Source organism: Lissotriton helveticus, chromosome 2_1, assembly GCF_964261635.1.
Source record: "Lissotriton helveticus chromosome 2_1, aLisHel1.1, whole genome shotgun sequence".
NCBI lineage: Eukaryota > Metazoa > Chordata > Amphibia > Caudata > Salamandridae > Lissotriton > Lissotriton helveticus.
Genome location: NC_136059.1, coordinates 636,802,221 through 636,821,204, shown reverse-complemented (window position 1 = coordinate 636,821,204; position 18,984 = coordinate 636,802,221).

The window sequence follows — 18,984 nt, the reverse complement described above, 5'->3', positions numbered from 1 at the left end:
TTTTGTGCCTGCCAGTTGGCACAGTGTATATGATGTGATTACGTTTCTAATGTGTTTATGACAATACAAATGCTATTTGTTTATATAACCTTGTGTGGAGTTCCTTTTGTGGTGTGCCTAGTGGGTTGCTGCTGTGTGAGTGTGTTGCGCAAACGCTTTACACATTGCCTCCGAGATAAGCCTGACTGCTCATGCCAAGCTAACAAGAGGGTGAGCAGGGGTTATCTTTGGCATGTAACTGCCTTGCCCTGACTAGAGTGGTGGTTTCTGCTTGGCTAAGGTGCAAGCCCTAGCCAACCATAAATCCAATTTCTAACAATGCCCTATTTTGATTTTTTAAAAGTGCCACATGTCGCACGTGCATACCCTTAGGGTATGTATGTGCACAAAATGTGCACACAAGCAAATTTCAGGGGTGCAACAGGATGTCCTTTTGGCACCATTACCACCTTGAAATTGCATTCTCAATTTGCGATTCTCTAATTGGTAATTGCAAATTGAGAATGTCTTTTCATTCATTCCTATGGGCCTCCTAGCCCTTAAGAATGAATGGGAAGGTATTCCTTATTTGCGAATCTCAATTTGTGATTCACAAATAAGGAATACGTAGTATTTGCTAAATTTTAAGGAATCCTACATATATTGCATTTTGCGATTCGCTAAAAATCGCAATTTGAGAATTGCAAAACTCTTTTTGGATACATATGGCCCCTAAGGATATAATATGCAAACCATATACTGCTGTTTGTTACTGTTACTGCCATACTAAAACAAAAACAAAAACAATAAAAGATATTTTTTTTTAAATGAGCCTTATTACAGATTCTTTATATTTATCAATTATAAATATTTTAGATTATACCAAATTGAGCAGGCAAAATTTGAGGCTAGCCAGGTGCTTTCCACAATGAGAACTAGAGAAAGCCAGGCTAAATCTGTCTAACTTGGAAAAATATTATTAAGCCACCCCAACTATGATCCATGGTGGAGTGAGTATAAGCCAAGTCAGATAACACTTGTGTTTTTTGGACAAACTAATTGAAGGTGCATATACCTGGAAGGTGTCTTGGATGAAAAAGAAAAATAGAGCCTGGAGGCTCTAATCCATGCCAGTAAAATGGGATTGTCAGCATTTCTGTCCCTGCTCACCCAGTAACCCAGACTTTAACCCAACAGGGATCATTAAAAATGTGAAAGACGAAGGGTTGCAAATGGAGGGAGACTTCTTTGACAGAGATACATTTAAGTCATCAAGAAGAAATATGACATCTCAGAGTTGAATCATTACAGTTTTTTCTAGATTAGGTGCCTAGTCTTTAACAATTCAATCAAACTAAAGGCCATCTGACCACTGACACAATCTCAGAAATGATTTCCATGAAAAAGTGTGATAAATGCAAAGATTCAGAGAGGTATACATTTCTCATTGGAGCAATATGTCTAGATGATACACTAGGGGCCATATTATGGAAGTGCCTTGGGGGGGCAACAGGAGTTTGTGTCCCCTTTGCCCACCCCGGGGGCCCTTTGGAACTACAGAAGGGGCCACAGATGCTTTGGCAGGCCCTTCTGTAATACTGTTAGCGCTCTATCATCAGAGAGTGTTCCCTAATTGGCATGGGAGGAATACCTTTTACGCCCATGCCGTATTATGGATGTGGGCGCAGAGGCAAAGAAGTAGTCAGGAGGCGCACCAACAGTGCTGCACAAAAAAGTGGTGTCAATGGGCTTGTATCACCTTTTAAAGTGTAGAAAGCAGGGAAACAATTGTAAAAGGTGCCACTTACTGATAGTTTACACCAGAGAGAATGAACGCCTAGGATTTGTGGAAATCTAGACATAGCTGACGCGGATGTAGAATATCAGGCACTCTTCTAATCCTTCACTTATTATGGCACAGTCCGAAACGTAAACACTATTAGGAGGGAATCTTAGATGTGTTGTATAAAATGGTCACCACTGCAATTCTCAACTTCCTTGCTTCCACAGCCTTAGGACTGTCAAATGGATAGATATAGCCTTTGAGCTCACAGAAGGGAACATAAACAACAGCAGAGCTATATACTGTAAGGCAAGTCTATCATATTGTTGTGAGGTAGCTAGGCTACCTGAGTAAAGGGAAAAGCTGTAGAGAACGTGGGACCTTCTGGGTATGGAGGATATTTCTATGTTGCTGGAATAGAATAGTGAAATATTTGCAGATATGTCAGCACCACCTTTACAGATTCTCTCAATGCAATCCATAGAATTACCCCAAATATCTCAAAGGTCTATGAGCCATACAGAACTTTGGACCTTCCGGGTAAGGAGAATATTTCTATGTTGCTGGAACAGAATATTGAGATGTTTGGAGATATGAGGGTACACAATAGATTTCTGCTGGCCAATAGATTGTGGTGGGTGTATGTCTACTTTCCAAAATTTTGGTAAACAGATTTGATCCATAAAGGATGAGGTGCACACTTTGCAGCAGTATGGTTGAGGTGCCTGAAAAAAACCAAAAGAAAAAACATAGTTAGTGACACTATAGTATCATCACCAACTATCAGAGCACCATAATAGAAGTTATCAGTAGAAGTAGCAGTGAAAATAAGTATTTATTTATTTGCTTATTTCATTTGCAATTTTATATAGCATGAACTAGACCAGAAAAGGTAACTGAACACTTTACACCAAACAGTTACCACTGCATACAAACAGCTTTTAAAAGAACAGTTACATCATCTAGGGTACATAAGAAAATTATAAATAATTACATAAGTTTAAAACAACCCACATAAGCAAATCCCAGCATGTATCTAGACTTTAGCAATGAGGATATGTGGTGACAGTAAACATAAAGCAGGTACTGAAGAAATTAAAAACAAGTGTGTGCTCGTAATTCTATCAACATGGCCGCTGTGATTTCACCTAGATGAAGGAGGGAAAGCAAACAGCTAGTGACAGTCCAGTTGATGGTATAATTGAACAAGTCATAAAATTGCAGCTTCAAGGTAAGAATAGTGCCATCTCCAACCCCAAACTTCAACACAGCAGAGATAGTAGTGGTCTTACAGCTAGCAATCTGCTTCATGAGGTGCCTCGGGCACAGTTTAGATAACGCTGTGATCTCCTCCCACATTCACACAACCTGGCATCGGGCTGCGCTCAAGAGAAGATTCAGCTCCAGCATTTAATGCGGTGGGCACGTTACATCTGCTGCCTCTTAGATGGCCGTTGGCAGACAAATTGTCAAATAGTCACTTCCTACTCTACTTCCACTTGCGCACACCAGGGCTTGAATACACGCTCTTCGAACCTCAACGCCGCTTCCCATGAACCGTCCAGCTACTGCTAGTTGAAGGAGTATCATTCAGTAATCCAATCAATATCCCCAGACATTCAGAGTTCCAATGAGTGACAGCTTTTAAGCAGCGGGCAAGTGGAGGCTGGCGTAGATGCTTGGGATGAGTGATGGGGTTCCTCCAGTCAGTCAAGCTCGTCATGTTAGATCAGAGGTCTTCCAACTTTTTGATGCTGAGACCCCGTAGTCAAACTTTTCTAGGTGCAGATGCTTGGGGCAGGCAGTGGGGGTTCCTCCAGTCAGTCGAGCTCATCATGTTAGATCAGAGGTCTTCAAACTTTTTGATGCTGAGACCGTCTTGTCAAACTCTCCTAGTCATAAGCTACTAGGGACCACCCTTTTTTTGAGCCTTTGTGGGCACAAGCTTCCCCAATGAGTCTCCACCTAGCCTTATCCCACTCCCTCTTCGCTCTTATTATTTATAGGGCCTTCTTAACACTCTTATAGCAACGGTGGTCTTAGTTTTAATTGCTGTGGAAAGTTGGTTCCTTATGAGTCTATACTAGTGTGAGAACCAGGTTTGTTGCCGTTTGTTCTCCAATCTATGCTTTGGGCAATGCAGCTGGGCTACAAAGTGCAGGGCCAGCTGCATAAAATGGCAAGAATAAATAGCACTAATCTTACTCCACCCTCCTGATTCCTCTAACTGGGCATCAGTCTCTGCCACTTAAGCTATTAAGTCCTTCTTAATTATCTCAAGTTTGCTTTCATCCCCGTGTATGCTGTACCACTTAAGGCGGCATTTATTGTTAGCTGGATACAGTCCCTTGGTTAGAAGGAGATCTCTGGGTGCAATGAGTAGGTTATCCCAGGAGGATACCAGACTCTGACTTAAAGGGTTATGATTTCTGTCAATGCTTTTACCCACCGGCATATTAATTAACATTGGCCAGAGCCCAAGATCGGGTAGTATGCAGTAGATACGGCTCGTGTTAGAGCGAATGAAAGTGTTTACTCCTCCTCCTCTTAATATCATCCTTCCATTAGTGGCTCACAGCCTATAATCTAGGGCCGGGGCATTTAGTTGTAGTGCCTCTTGAGACCATTTCTTGATAGGGGTAAATTGAGAAGTGGAACTGACCATAGTTCGTCCTCTTCTTTGACTTCAAAGATGTCATACCTGTCCAGAGGATCAAAGGTCAAATTAAAATCACCTGCCACAATCAAGGGATGAAAGGACCCCCTCTTGTCTAGAAGCTCTTCAAGAGCCTATAGGGTGGCTGACCTCACACCCAATCTGGTGCCATCCAGCGTAAACATTGTAGATGTCAAGAATATGACCTGAGTTGCACTTCAGTTGTATTGCCAAAATGTGTGGACTGTCTGTAGGTTGCTCTAAGATATTACAAAAGAGCGCGATTCTAACCCATATCAGTACTTCTCCTGATGGGCAGCCCGGTTTGGAAGCAATTGCTGGGTGATAGAAGGGTATGTAACCCAAAACATATACTGGTGTTACACTCTAGTTTTTTTGGGAGAATACAGATGTCAAATGATTTAATAAAATCCATCCAGTGTGGCAGGCACGTCTTCTTCCTGACCCCTGCCACATTCAAAAATACCATCTTGAGCTTAGGAGAGCTTTCGGATGAGGGGGAAAGTGGAGTATTGGAGTCTGCCTGTGAGTCACCTTGTAGAGCTATCAAATTAGGGAAAGAGGGGGTAGATTCAACACAGGGGGACTCTGTTATGGTTCCTGGGTGCCCACATTTGGTTAATTTATCCCGCCTCTTGCCATTCTTGATGGCTCCCGATAATGGTGACCCTACGGCCAGTAGAGGTCCCTGGTTAGAGTGAGCTTGAAAGTGCACGGCTCTATATCTGCACAAGCAGCTTGAGGCTGAAGTAATTCAAACTAGGCTAGGCAGGATGATTGACCTAGCCGGATTCCAGGGAGGTTGGGGGCAGCAAGGGGAGAACTGAGAGCCATCTGATAACTGAATTGCATGTTAGACGTTGGGGGGACAAGATCTAGCATTGAAAGCTATTAAATTGTGTTGTAGGCTCCCATCCACTAGAGTCAGTTCTATCAAATCAGTGGGAGTAGTAGGAAGAATACGTCTTTTGGCTTGCACTATGTCATCCTTAATCACAGACCTACAACCTCTCACATAGCGAATCCAGTGGATTTATTTGCTTTTGAGGGAGTCCTCACCTTCCCGTCTCTCCGGATTGTTGTATTTTGGTACATTGATCATACAAATACTGTCAGGGATAGTGGGGGCTAATTGTACCTCATCCATTGGATAATGCTTTGGGGGTCGCCTTATAGCAATTCCATTCCCTGTGATTCTCTGTGCGGGACAGGAGTGCCCCTAGTATGCAGATTCATGCCAGTCTATGCCATTGAATCCCTATGTGTCACTACTTCAGCCTAGTATTGGACGTCCCCTTCACTGGCCACTGAGGTGGTTGTAATATTAAGGCCTGTGCAGGAATAGGGTTCTTGTTTTACTAGGGAGTTCGTAATCCCAGGTGGCAATATCTTTACTGGAGCAGTACACGTCCCCCATCGCTAGCAGTTGATTCACCTGCCCTGAGAGTGCCCCTAATGTGGCCTAGAGTGCATTGATTTCTGAGCTTAAATCACAGATGATCTTGAGAACATTTGCATTGGGTGAAACTGGGCCATAGGACAGTGAGGGGCCTCCCCCATATTCTCTTCCTCCTCTGCAGTTGTAGGATCATCTAATAGGGTTGGGGGGTGTAAATCTATTTCTACATATAAGGTCTGGATTTTCCTGGTCTCAGAACGGTGTACTATTTGCGTTTGCTGGTTCTTTACTGGCTGGCATGGGCAGGGGCAGTTTGGGGACTAGTTGCGTGTATAATTTCTCTTGATCATATGCAGAATCCGCGTCTATTTGTTGAAGGACTTCATGGATTGTGGGAGCCTTTAAGTTAGGGTCAGGATCGCATGCTGGTTGGTCTAGAATTTCTTCACATTCGACCAGCAGATTGTCAAGAAGATCAAGAACACAGTTCCCCCTGCATGTCTCAGAGCTTTCTTCCATTTTTAGTTTTTTTTAGGTGCCACCCCTGTGCCGGCATCCACTGCTTTCCTTTTCTTTTTCCTCGGTCTTCCCTCTAACACTTTGTGAACAAATTAACAAAAGCCCACTTCTCGCTAGGTGAATTGAGTAGCCTTTACAGGGTTTACAAGAGTACACAGTACCTTGGTGATCAGAGAGTAGTTCTTAGGGGGGTGGCCCAGCCCTACCTCTTCTGGGCTATGACAGGCATGGATGACCCCATCCTGGGCCCCAGAGCAGCCCGCGCTGCTGGGGGACAGGCAGCGCGGTGACCGCACCTCACCTGTGATAACAGCGGCAGAGGCAGTTGCACCCTGGGACTGGAAGGCCCACCATGATGATGCGAGGCGAGAGAGAACAAGTTTGTGACCTCAAGCAGCAGCAAAGTTCCTCGCGCCAGGTGGGGAGAGGCAGCGCTAAAAGCACGGTGACCATGCCTCCCCCATGATGACAGCAGCTTCAGTTGCACCCAGCGACTGGAGGCCCCACCAGGGTAATGCGGGGTGAGAGAAAACAAGATTGGTGGGCCCCCAGCAGCACCAAGGCGTCCATTGCCACTGGGGGAGAGGCAGCACAACAAGCACGGTAACCATGATGACAGCGACAGTTGCGCTCTGGGAACGGAAGTTCCATCAGAGTGATGTGTGCATGAGAGAACAAGATTGGTGGCCCCCAGCAGCAGGAAAGCAAAGCAAAGTTATCATGTTAGCATTGCGCAGACTGCATGTCGTTCTCTCTCAATTGCTTTCTTCGCCTGAGGCATGTGTACTCAAAGGCATACAGCTCCTTCACGGTCTCTTTTAGGCCCTACTACAATAAGAAAACAGCATCAAAGCCTCTAGCATACGCAATTCAAATATATGTGAATACATCAATCGTATTTATAAGAGTAGATAAACCTCAATTAGATGTTCTTCCTTTTTTATTTATATCCTACTGGTCACTTTGTTCATTTTTAGCCAGCCAACATGTGTCGTGTGAGGGTGTACCCCAAGATTTTCTCATGGCTGTCGCATCCAAATTGTGTTTTCTGTGTCGCCAGTTTTTTTTCAGACCCGGATGTAATGTATTAAGATAATTTTTTACCACTTCCAATTATTTTAGTTTATCTTTGTAAATCAAGTCTTCTGGTCTTTTGTCATGAGGTGTTTCCCCAGTACAGTTACATGTTCCTGAGCAGTTCGGCTAAGTATTGGAGCCAATGCAAGTGAGTATGCTTCTTCTTTGGTGCCGAAGATTTGAAAGCCCTGAGGAAGTTGTGGGGTACACCCTTCCACAACGAAACACATGTTGGCTGGCAAAAAGAGAATGAAGTGGCCAGTAGGCCAAAAATAAAAAGAAAGAAGAACATATAATTGTGATTTATCTACGTATGATGTATTTACATATATTTAGATTGTGTGTGCTTTGATGCTGTTTTTCTGATCCTTTGGGTCTCTGTAGGATGAGTAAAGTGAATCTTCCTTCCACTATAAGTGAAGATATGATATATTCATAAGAGTGAGGGACTAGAGTGCCAAATACTCAACAAATCACCCATTTAAGTGCACCTAAGATGGGAGATACCCATGATGTTTGACCAGTAGCTTGTTCAATGGTATTGTGTTTGAGCAATCAATTAAGTTCTCTTTCATGAGCATCTTGCAAGTGAAATGCAATTTGTCTGGCTCTTTGAGCAACAGGACCCCCATTCTCATTCATTTGTAACTGTACTTTCATAGTGTTGAGCTTTCCTAACCCAAAAACTAATGAAGGAATTTGACTTACTATTTCATGATAAGCACTCATATTGTAGTTCACTCAAATCTGTCCCATTGCAGCAGCAGAGTTTAAACTGAGCAAACAGGCAGCGTTGCCAGAAAGTACATGAATAGGGCCTTGTACCGCATGTTTTCTTGTGTTTCATTGTGGCTACAAGGAAGTTTGACTTTTTAAAGGTGTCAATGCAGCCCATGCACATACCTTAGGTTTTGAATAATGGAGACAATTCACAATATTTTTCTTCAGGCATGATGTTTACCGACACACCTCTATCAAAATTATAATGTATTGAACAGCCATTTCTCTTCAGGGTAATCATCAGACAATTTTTCTAAGTCTTTGATACTTTTTCGTGTCAATTTTCTTTTATTCGGCTTTGTGTTTTGCATTCAACTAGTCCTGAATGCCTCTCTGAAGTAAACATCAGAATTGTACAGTTATCATCATCTCTTTCACCGAAAACTAACACTGAAGAATTCTTTGATGATGGTTTAGATGAATGTGGACTTTGTTTTGTGTCAATTTGTCTCAGTTGATGTGAGCGGTTGGCCTTGTGGGAGCACACCACATGTTGTTGATGCAGCGCTCGGTCGTCCATTTTCTCATCACACTGTGACGCACTCAATTTTCTGTTCGCTTTGCACAACATTACAAAATATTTTGCTTTGCCACAGAGGTTCCAAATCTGTCTAATGGTGGAAAATCTACTGCCATGTGGAAATGATAATCCACATCTGAAACACATTTTCTTTTTCTCTGCACACTTCAGCATTAGGCTTGGGCCTACTTTTAATGTTCTTAACTGATGCACTCTGAGCACCTTCGGTCTACAAGCCAGTCACTTGTCGGCTAGCATGCTCCTGGGCTCAAGCAGCCATGAGGACTTGCTCTAGGTTAAGAGTTTCATTCAGCATTCAAAATGAATGTGACACACTTCCATCAATAACTCTGAAGTGGGTAGCTTCCTCATCATTAAATTGTATTCAACCTAAAGTGTATTATGAGGAGATCCAGTCTCTCAACAAATTCATCTATGGTTTCACATACTCTCTGGTGTTCTTGATGGAGGATCTAACATTTGTAATCTACATTTGGCACTGGAATGAAATTGACATTCAAGGCTGCTTTGATTTGATTGTACATCACTTTGTGATAGTATTGTATTTTTTACGGCTTCTTTTACACCTTCACCAACCATGTTCTTCAGATACTTGATCACCTGTCTCATATATTTCATCTACGAGATCCTCAAAATTCTCTATCTAGGCAGTTAATCTATTGCAAATATTGGGGCAGAGCAAATACACAAGTCCCTTTATACACATTTGTGCTGCTGTTGCATCACTTTTGTGATGCAGCGGTGGTGTAAACCATTAGGCTAATTTATAACATGACGCATCTAGGGAGATGCATCACGTTTTAAAGACCTGCATCACATTATACCTGCGTCAAGTATAATGTTTGCAGGGTGGGCATTCCCACGCAGGGAAGCCTCATAAAAGTGACTCAGTTACTGCGCCACTTCTAGGATAAAACTGAGTCCCAAACTTACGCCTGCTTGGAGCAGGCGTAAGGAGTGACGCAGTTTATTAAGTATAGGCCTCCTCGAGCTTTGCTGGAGATGCGTCATGCTGGCAACACAACTCCAGCAATCTGTGACTTTTGGTATGACAGATGCGTCAGAATTTCTGACGCATATGTCAATCCTTGCGCCATTGTGTGCCGTATTATAAATACTAATCTAAAATTGTGTAACCCAATAAACCCTTGGAGGCTTGGGTAAAATTTCTTGTCAGGTGAAGGTGCCTTCAAGGGATTATTTTATATACACAGTTCTGTATTATTTTTACTAGATTATGAGAACCCAAAGCAGTGGCCTCAATCAACTAAATTGGTTAAACTCAATTTTAGAAAAAATTGTAAAAGGACTAAATCAAAACAAGACTAAAACAGAACAAACACGCACAAACAAACAAAATTAAACAAAGTCAGAACAGACTAGGACAAAAGGATGTATTCTTTTTCAATACAAATTTATATAAATAAATAGCATAAGATGAGGGTACAAAAGATAGTTCATATAAACAAAAATGACTGAGAAAATTAGCCTTTACAAAGATTTAATCTCATAATCATTTTTGTTACAACCCATTTCATATATTTGAAGAAATTGTCATTCAACATATGAGGATCAACTGCTTAATCGTAATGACACTGAAAGTGGGCTATAGTTGTCGACGTTTTGATTTTATCTTGTAAAGTATCAGGAAGACCATCTTCAGGACCAAGAGTAAATATGTAGACTGAGTACCCTATTGAAAAAATGATAAATCAAGCAAAAAAAAATGTTGTCAACTAAAGACATCCAAAGAAGAGAGATATACACCCAGGAGTGGAAAAAATGAAAAACTATTTATGTGCAAGTTACAAAGATATATGTTTTTGAAATCGATTATCTGATCTGAGAAACAAGATTTCTGAGAAAAATGGAAACCATCACTCACCTATATTGTAAATACGGCGTATCCATGGTGGCCCAAGGGTCTCGCAAGGAGGAGCAGGGAAACTGACGCATCTCTAATATATATGCGTCAGTTTCTTATAAATCTGCCCCCTTGTGTTTTATGGCAGTGTCAAAAGATGATGACGGATTTAAACAAGCTGCAGCTGTATAGGCATTGGTAGACAGCAGTGGACTCTCTAACGCTTCTTGGGGAGCTTGCTCATTCAACCCATTTCTAGAGCTTTGCAATGTGCTGGATTCAGGGTCACCCTTGACAGTTGTGGAAAGTTTGACCTCGCCCTCACTTCCATTTGGGCCCTTTTTGGGTTTCGCCTGCCGAAGGCTGCGCTCTGCGCAGCTCTTCAGCGCAGGTGAAATCCTATGTCGTCAATAAGGACTCCTGGAACGTCCCCCGGCTCTCATTGGTTAGCTCCATAAATGGAGGCTAGCCATTGGGTGCCGGATCTGTCCATCAAGGCTGGACCAGATTCGGGGGCGTTCCGGAGATTTTTTCCCAGGGCGGAGTTACGTTTTTTGCCGTTCCCTCCCCTTTCACTGAAAGTGAATTCAGATGCGCTGTCCATTCCCGCCCCCTCCGTGTGCCTTTCCGCCCCCCCCTCGCTGTCCTGTGCACGTTTCCCGCCGTCCGTGTCCTCTCCCGCCCCCTACCGCCGTCCGTGTCCTCTCCCGCCCCCTGCCGCCGTCCGTGTCCTCTCCCGCCCCCTCCCGCCGTCCGTGTCCTCTCCCGCCCCCTCCCGCCGTCCGTGTCCACTCCCGCCCCCTCCCGCCGTCCGTGCTTGTTGTCTTTTGTTTCCTCCCTCAGAGCTCCGTCCAATTACTTGTATCTTTATACTTCTGTGTCCACTCCCGCCCCCTCCCGCCCCCCGTGTCCACTCCCGCCCCCTCCCGCCGTCCGTGTCCACTCCTGCCCCCTCCCGCCCCCTGTGTCCTCGTAGGTGCTTGCCGGCCGCAGTGACGGATCTCTGCATAGGTCTACAGGCGCCGCTCGTGCAGATGGATCTCAGTGTGGTCGGATCTCTGCATGGATCTACAGGCGCAGGTCGGGCAGAGGGATCTCAGGTTGGACGGATCTCTGCATAGATCTACAGGAGCCGCTCGCGCAGACGGATCTCCGTCCGCTCCGCGTGCCCTGGCAGGCCGCGCCGTGGAGTGGCAGGGGCGGGCAGCCATGTGCCACTCCAGCAGTCATTCTGCATTCATACAAATGGACATATTTCTGCTCGGCTGATCAGGCTGGCGCGCGGCTATAATCTGGATCTATCCCCCCCCCCTCTCAGCTCCCACCCCTCCCCCGCCCACCAGTTTATCATCCACTCAACGTCCCCTCTGCAGCAGCTGTGCGAGGAGCACCCCCGCCACTTATAATGGGATGTCCGCCTCCTGCAGAGACTGGGCGCGAGGGAAAGCGGGGTGCGGATTATAAATGGGTTCAGGGGCGTAGCTGTAATGCGTGCAGCAGGTGCAGTGACACCCGGGCCCAGGTGTGCGAGGGACCCAGTGCATTTCAAGTATGCCTCTCTAAGGGGGCGCGGGCAGGGGATGCTATCCCTGCTGGCATTGGGATTCAGGACACGCTTGCTACACCACTCACTGGATTGCTGGGGTGATGCCACCCCCGGGACATTTTCTACACGAGGCTGCCCCCTACACATACAGTGAGCCTGCAGGGCTCAGGGTGGCACCACAGGGCGGGCTCTCGCCAGCTGTTGCAGGCCGCGCGAATCTGAAAACCGCTGTGTGGTGTCCCAGCTGCTCTCCTCAGCCTGTACTTGCCGGCTGCGCCTATATTAACGTGCCTATACGCGCCTCTGTGCGTCGAAATGTTATCTTTCCCGCGCAGTCAGCCATTTCTGCTTAGGTTTCACTATTAATAGTTCAGCAGTACAGTATTTGGGATCAGCTGTGAAGGGAATCCTGTCTTAAATTAAGCCCTGCCTCCTCATTGGATAACAAGAGCGCTGCTGGGTGGTGATTATAATATCACATTCCACATACAGCGCTATGAGGCTGTAGGCCTTCAGTAAGCGCTCTGTATGGGGTGACTTACACCCTACTGCACGTAATGAAAACACTGCAAGACACTGTGGAGCTCCATAACCGAGTAGGGTCATAGGGCAGACACTCGCATGACTCCTAATGTTCACTCTACGCACAATGGGGGGTACTTTGCTTCATATAATAGATAGTCGTGTGATGAGCTCCTATCCTTTCCCTACATTTCTACATTTGTAGGGACATTTAAACTCACGAGCTGTTTCTATGTATAAACAAATCTGGAAGTCAATTACACAGAAACTAGGTACTGAGCATGTTTTTGTCAATGATTTTTACATCTGGACACAATATCTGCACGTGTTTTGCAGCTGTTTTGGTCCCGTTACTAAACCATCCACACTTTAACAAAGGCGAAACCATTGCATTGTAAATGCTTGTTTTGATGGAGATCTGTTTAGTTGTTCTGAGCCCTCAAACGGCAACTTTGATGGTGCGCCATTACGTTTATGGACAGCTCAACAAGCACAGGGGGCTACTTCAAGGCAGGCCAGGGTATGGTGAATCTTGTATTCAAATAACTTGATAAACAGATAACTGTATGATAATCAAACTGATTTGCACTTAAATGTCTGTTGATAAATACATGGTTAATCTCTGCCTCAGAGCACATCAGATTACAGTTTGACTTGCACTGGATATTCACCATATGGTGTCCTTCAAAGCCTGGTAGCATCGAATTTAGTATTATCACTCTGTATGACATATATCAATAATTTGCGTACTAGTGTGGTACCTCTGCTTGCAGCCTTTTAATTTGATACTCATCCACTGGTGTGTAGATTTTCAAAGATGATCTTTATCCTTGAAAGCTTTGCACAGGCTGGCACTGCACTGAGACTCCTCCGGTACCAGCATCGATTCTTCACTTCGACTGCAGCACAAGTGGCATGCACAAGCAGTTTTCTGAACCATGGCAAACACTCTGCGAGAGCACTGTTGTTCTACGGATTACTTGCTATCTACTTATCTACAGTTGTAGCATGATACCCAGCCCGGGCATTTACCATTGACTACGCCTCACACAGAGTTTAGTTATACACATCTACATTCTTCAGCATGTAGGCAAGAACTTAACATTCTAGACCTGCATTCACTTCATTACCCTCCAGTGCCTCCATCACAGGACTACAGAGTACATTTGGAACCAAAAGAGTTCCATCATTCTTTATTTACAAAACACTACACTAACTTTAGTAGATCAAATTACACCAGTGCAATCTTAAGTATTTTTTAAAAGTGATACTTTTCAAAAAATTAACATGGAAACATTCATGTCTCCTACCACCCTGACAACAATTCAAATAGTGAGTTAAGAGGCAAGTCAGTTTTTGTGTGGACCCCTATAAGGGTCTTGGGTTGTTGTTATACATGGGAAACATTTTAGTTTATTAAATCAAACGCAATACACGTTTTGTAAAGTGCATATCATGAAAACATATTTTTCAAGGTGCCCTTACATATGATAATGAAGAAAAGGGAGGCATTACCTAGGATCACACAATTTGGTCAAGTGGGGAGGCCAGGACTGATCGTAGCTGTTTTGGGTTCACATTCTGCAATTCTATTTCGTTCAAATTCAGTAATGAAGCTACTTCTATTTCATACACTTAAATCTCCCACGGTATTTCTAGCAAGTAGAGCAGGGTTACCCCCAGTGTGGTAGAGGGATAACGATTCAGGCACTGCATAACTCATATTGTCATTAATCTTCTCGAGACTAGGAGTTTATATAAAAGGTAGTGTGGAATAAAACCTTCAAATAACTCCATGACTTACTGACCACATCATGTGCGTGCATTGCATTCCCACACCCTCCCATTGACCTGGTCACGCAAAGTACTACTCCCACCCCACTGGCATCAATGCAGCCCTCGGGCACACCATAGACCATACTTTGAGGCTCATGGGAAAATGTTTGCGACTACCCTTTTTCTAATCCATGCACCGCTAAAAACAAGAAGAAAATGCGTGCGACCAATTACACTGCTGCTCAGTAAATGGCCATCATTTTCCAACTCCCATGAATAGTTTGGCATATTTTCTGATGGTGGCTACATCCTGTTCTTCGAACGTTAAATGCAATATTATTTATAATGCATGTTTTCTACACATTCCTAATAACATCACCGTTTTATCTTCAATCGTTCTGCTATCCTCTGGGGCATTAATAGGATCATTACTGCTGTCTCAAATAACCAGCTGGTAGTCAGTGGAGATTCTGCTTTCTCTGCTCCAAGCAAGTTTCAGAATAAATGCATTGAGGCTATAAAAAGCTTTACAAACAGTAGTCTGAGGCTCACCTCCAGCTGTGATATAAATGATTTTTAATGTCCACTTTATAGAGCATAATCAGCTTATCCCAGTGAGAAATATGTGTTCTGGCCTTAAACCCTCTTAAGATCTGTCAAGGTCAATAATGTGGAAGCTGCACAGCTAAGATAGCTTTTCTCTCGGTGTGTCTGAAGAAAATAAGTATCAAATGTGTTGTTTTATCCTACAGTGATCTTCAGTTTCCTTCTTGAAAAATACTGACTTTTCTAATCACTTCAAGTGCAGGCTTTAAGAACCGAGGGCTGAGTAGCAGCCTATTCATATAATAATGCATACATCCGTTAACACGACCGGTTCTGTTTAAAAAGTGTGCTAAGAAGAATAGGACTCTTACACTTGTATGCAGTCATTAAATATGAATGTTTTATTATGCCGAAAGCCCTCCCACAAGGCCAGCAAACCGATGTCAAAATAATATATATAATCACGTGGAGGCTTCAGTACTCTGGACACACGATTATCCTCATTGTGTGGTATTTATTTCTAGCTGAATGCTATTGTTCTATCACAGCAGTTGCTTAATTAGTCTTACCAAAATGTTATTTGGTGGCAACCAATGAAATATAACATTTGTATATTTTAGGTTTGTACCTTGCCTAAATTTCAGTTACTTACAGAAGAGACCACTTTACGTATCCATTTTCAGCTCATAAGTGTTAAATCTATTGCCATAGCCAAGTTAAATTAATAAAGGATCCTGCTGTTTAAGCTGAACTTTACAGATATCGTAAGTAATTTGCCAAGATATACGGCTACCCAATGAGGACTCACATTTCTGTGCCTTTGGTGGCTCCCGAAGGGTTGCAGGATAGGGTTCTGCTCTTAGAGATGGATGGGCTACCATGACCCAACCTAGCCACTAATATGGCGTCCTTTGTTGTCATGCTCTCCTTCATGGTAGCGATGTTATTTTTGCCTCAACTGATTTTGGTATCCAGACCAGCCTACCCATTCCATCGTAAAACGTGCATCGCTTGACAGAAATCAGGGTATGCTCCATATTTAGGGACAGATTTAAGAAAAAGGAACGCACCTGTAGAGATGCGTCACTTTCCCTGCGCCGCCATGCAAAACCTGTGCGTCAACATGGATGTGCCGTATTCACAAAATGGCAGACTATGGCGCAAGGATTGATAGATGTGTCACAAATTCTGATGCATCTATTGACGGAAAAGTCACGCATTGCTGGAGTCATGTTGCAAGCATGGCGCAACTCCAGCAATGCGTGTTGCGGCCTATTCCTAATACACTGCGTTACTCCTTACTCCTGCTTCAAGCAGGCGTAAGGTTTTGACGTCGTGTCGTAAACGTCACGTAGTGAAACCTTGTAGATTTCACGGCATCACTTTTACAAGACTTTCCTGCGTGGGAATGACTACCCTGTATATATTTACCGAACGCAGGTATAATGTCACCCAGGGCTTTACAATGCAACGCATCTCCCTATATGCGTCACATTGTAAATAGGCGGCAACTTTCAAGCCGCCTCTGCGTCACAAAATTGACGCAACAACGGTGCAAAAGTGACGCAAGGGGCTTGTAAATCTGCCCCGTAAAGTTTACCAACAATCCCACTAAAAGAATTAGGATTGGAAGAGACACGCTGGGAAATTGTTTATCATTTTAAAATGTAATTATCACTTGGAGCGGCAACGATGAGAAAACCCATTAAATCCTGAGACAGCAGCCTTCAAAGCCTGTCAGTAGGCTCTATCGACATTGACATGGGAATGCAGCATTTGACCAATATGCTACTGTCACATCACATAAGCAGCACTTTCTGCGCAAGATGTACATGGGAGGGCACGAACTGCTAAGACACTGTCTCTGTCATAAACAATTGCATCAAATCATATTAATAATTGTAAACTTGATACGATCATGAGCATGGGCGTCAATTCACCAAAATGCCAGGGTGGTAGAAGCAACATCAAATACCATTTGATCTCTACTTTCACTCAATCACTTACACATACACACACATTCACACTTACACACACAGGGCCCGTTCCACAAAGGTAACGTGAGATTTGGTATTCACAATGGGCTTTTTGCAAGCAGTAAATGCCATTTGTGTATACAGAAAGTCATAAAGTTAGACTTTCGTCTCTCTTTACCATTGTGAATCGGGCCCACTCTTTCTCACAAACATACTCTCACCTGCAAGCCTGCACACAAAATACATTTAAAAGCATTTTTTACTTACTACAGCTGCCACGGAGAGCCATTTTCCAGCTAATTGTACTCTATTTTTTATTACCCTTATAGTGAATAGTATGATATTATTCACTATTTGTGTAATACAAAATGATGTAAAACAAGGAAAGTGGAAGCCTTAATGATGTAAAACAAGGAAAGTGGAAGCCATAAGGATGCGTTGCCTCTGTGTTACTGGCACTGATTTTGCTTCTTTTGAGGTGAGGTGTCACAAAGGCAGTATGATGATGATGTAAAACAAGGAAAGTGAAAGCCATAAGGATGGGTTGCCTCTGTGTTACTGGCACTGATTTTGCCTCCTCTGAGGTGAGGTGTCACAAAGGCAGTGTCAAGGGTCCCAAGGAGCAAGTCACGGGTCATAGCTGCTTGATAGGTTATATTTTTTGTGGAGGAATTACATTTTTGGTGCCTGAGGAATTGTAAATTAAAACAATCTTTAATGGTAAAGTCGGATTTTAAAACACAATTGCAAAAATGCCACTTTTAGAAAGTTTGCATTTCTTGTCAGATACTGTTTGCAATTCCTAATGGGGTGGCAAATGACCTTCCTCATCAATATTCATGTGACAGGTTACAATTTGTGACCCAGTAGGAATGGCCAGCACTTGCAGTGATGGTGGCCTGAGGCTGTCAGCAGAGCACCATGTAGGTGACTGCTTTTTCAATAAAGCAGGTTTTTTTAATGCAGCCCATTTCCCTTAAAGGAAAATGGGATGACATTAAAAAACGAAAAATGAAATGTTTATGTTTCAATTTTTAAGGGTAGGCAGTGGTTCATGGGACCATTGCCTGCTCTTAAAAAATCTTTTTGCATCCATTAACAGAGGGGAAGGGGTCTCCTGGTGACCCCTTCTCATTTGCGAGTGGCTTACCACCTACTTGAAGTAGTCACAAAACAATGGTACATACCATTCTGAATCGCTATTAGGAAGGGACGCCCTTGGTGTTCCCCTTCCTAATAGCGACTCACCAATACTTTTTTGCGAGTCACCAACTGGCAAAATAGTGTTTGTAAATACCACCACACTTTTTTGCAGTCGCAAACAGGCCAATTTCCCGTTTGTGACTGCAAAAAACAGTTGTATATCAGGCCCTTGGTGCCTGCAGCCTGCTCCTGTTTCACCTATGACTAGGTGTATGTTAGGCATTGCTTCCTTAGCGTAGTTTACCTTCTATCTTTTTGCCTTCGGACCTCCTGTTTTTTCTGGCCATCGGACGTGGAACATTTTACCACTCCTAACCAATGTTAAAGTGCTTGTGCTCTTTCTCTAAAACCTGGGAACATTGGCTTATACCCAACTGTCATATTTAATTTACTTTTAAGGCCATAGTAAATTGGCTCTACATGTGTTTGAGACCTGTAAACTGCAATTTCCACCTGGCAAAATAAACCTTTTTCCAGGCTCAAACCTGACTTTGTAGTACGTAAAGGTCACCCCTAGATTAGGCCCCCAAGGGCTGGGTGAAGTTTATTTAAAAAGTTGGCCATGCACTTTTAAGTTTTACATGTTCTGGTAGAGAAAAACACTTACATTAGTTGTTCATTGCTACAAGACCTTCCTCTCCCATTGAGTAATATTGGAATTACCTTATTACATTCTATAAGTGTAATTTCCAAAAGGAAAGAGTTGACCAGTCGATCTTTGGTGACTCAAAACCTGCAACCTCATCTTGAATCCAGGTCCCCAGCGTGACCATAAGGGCTGGTCTGCTGGGCATCT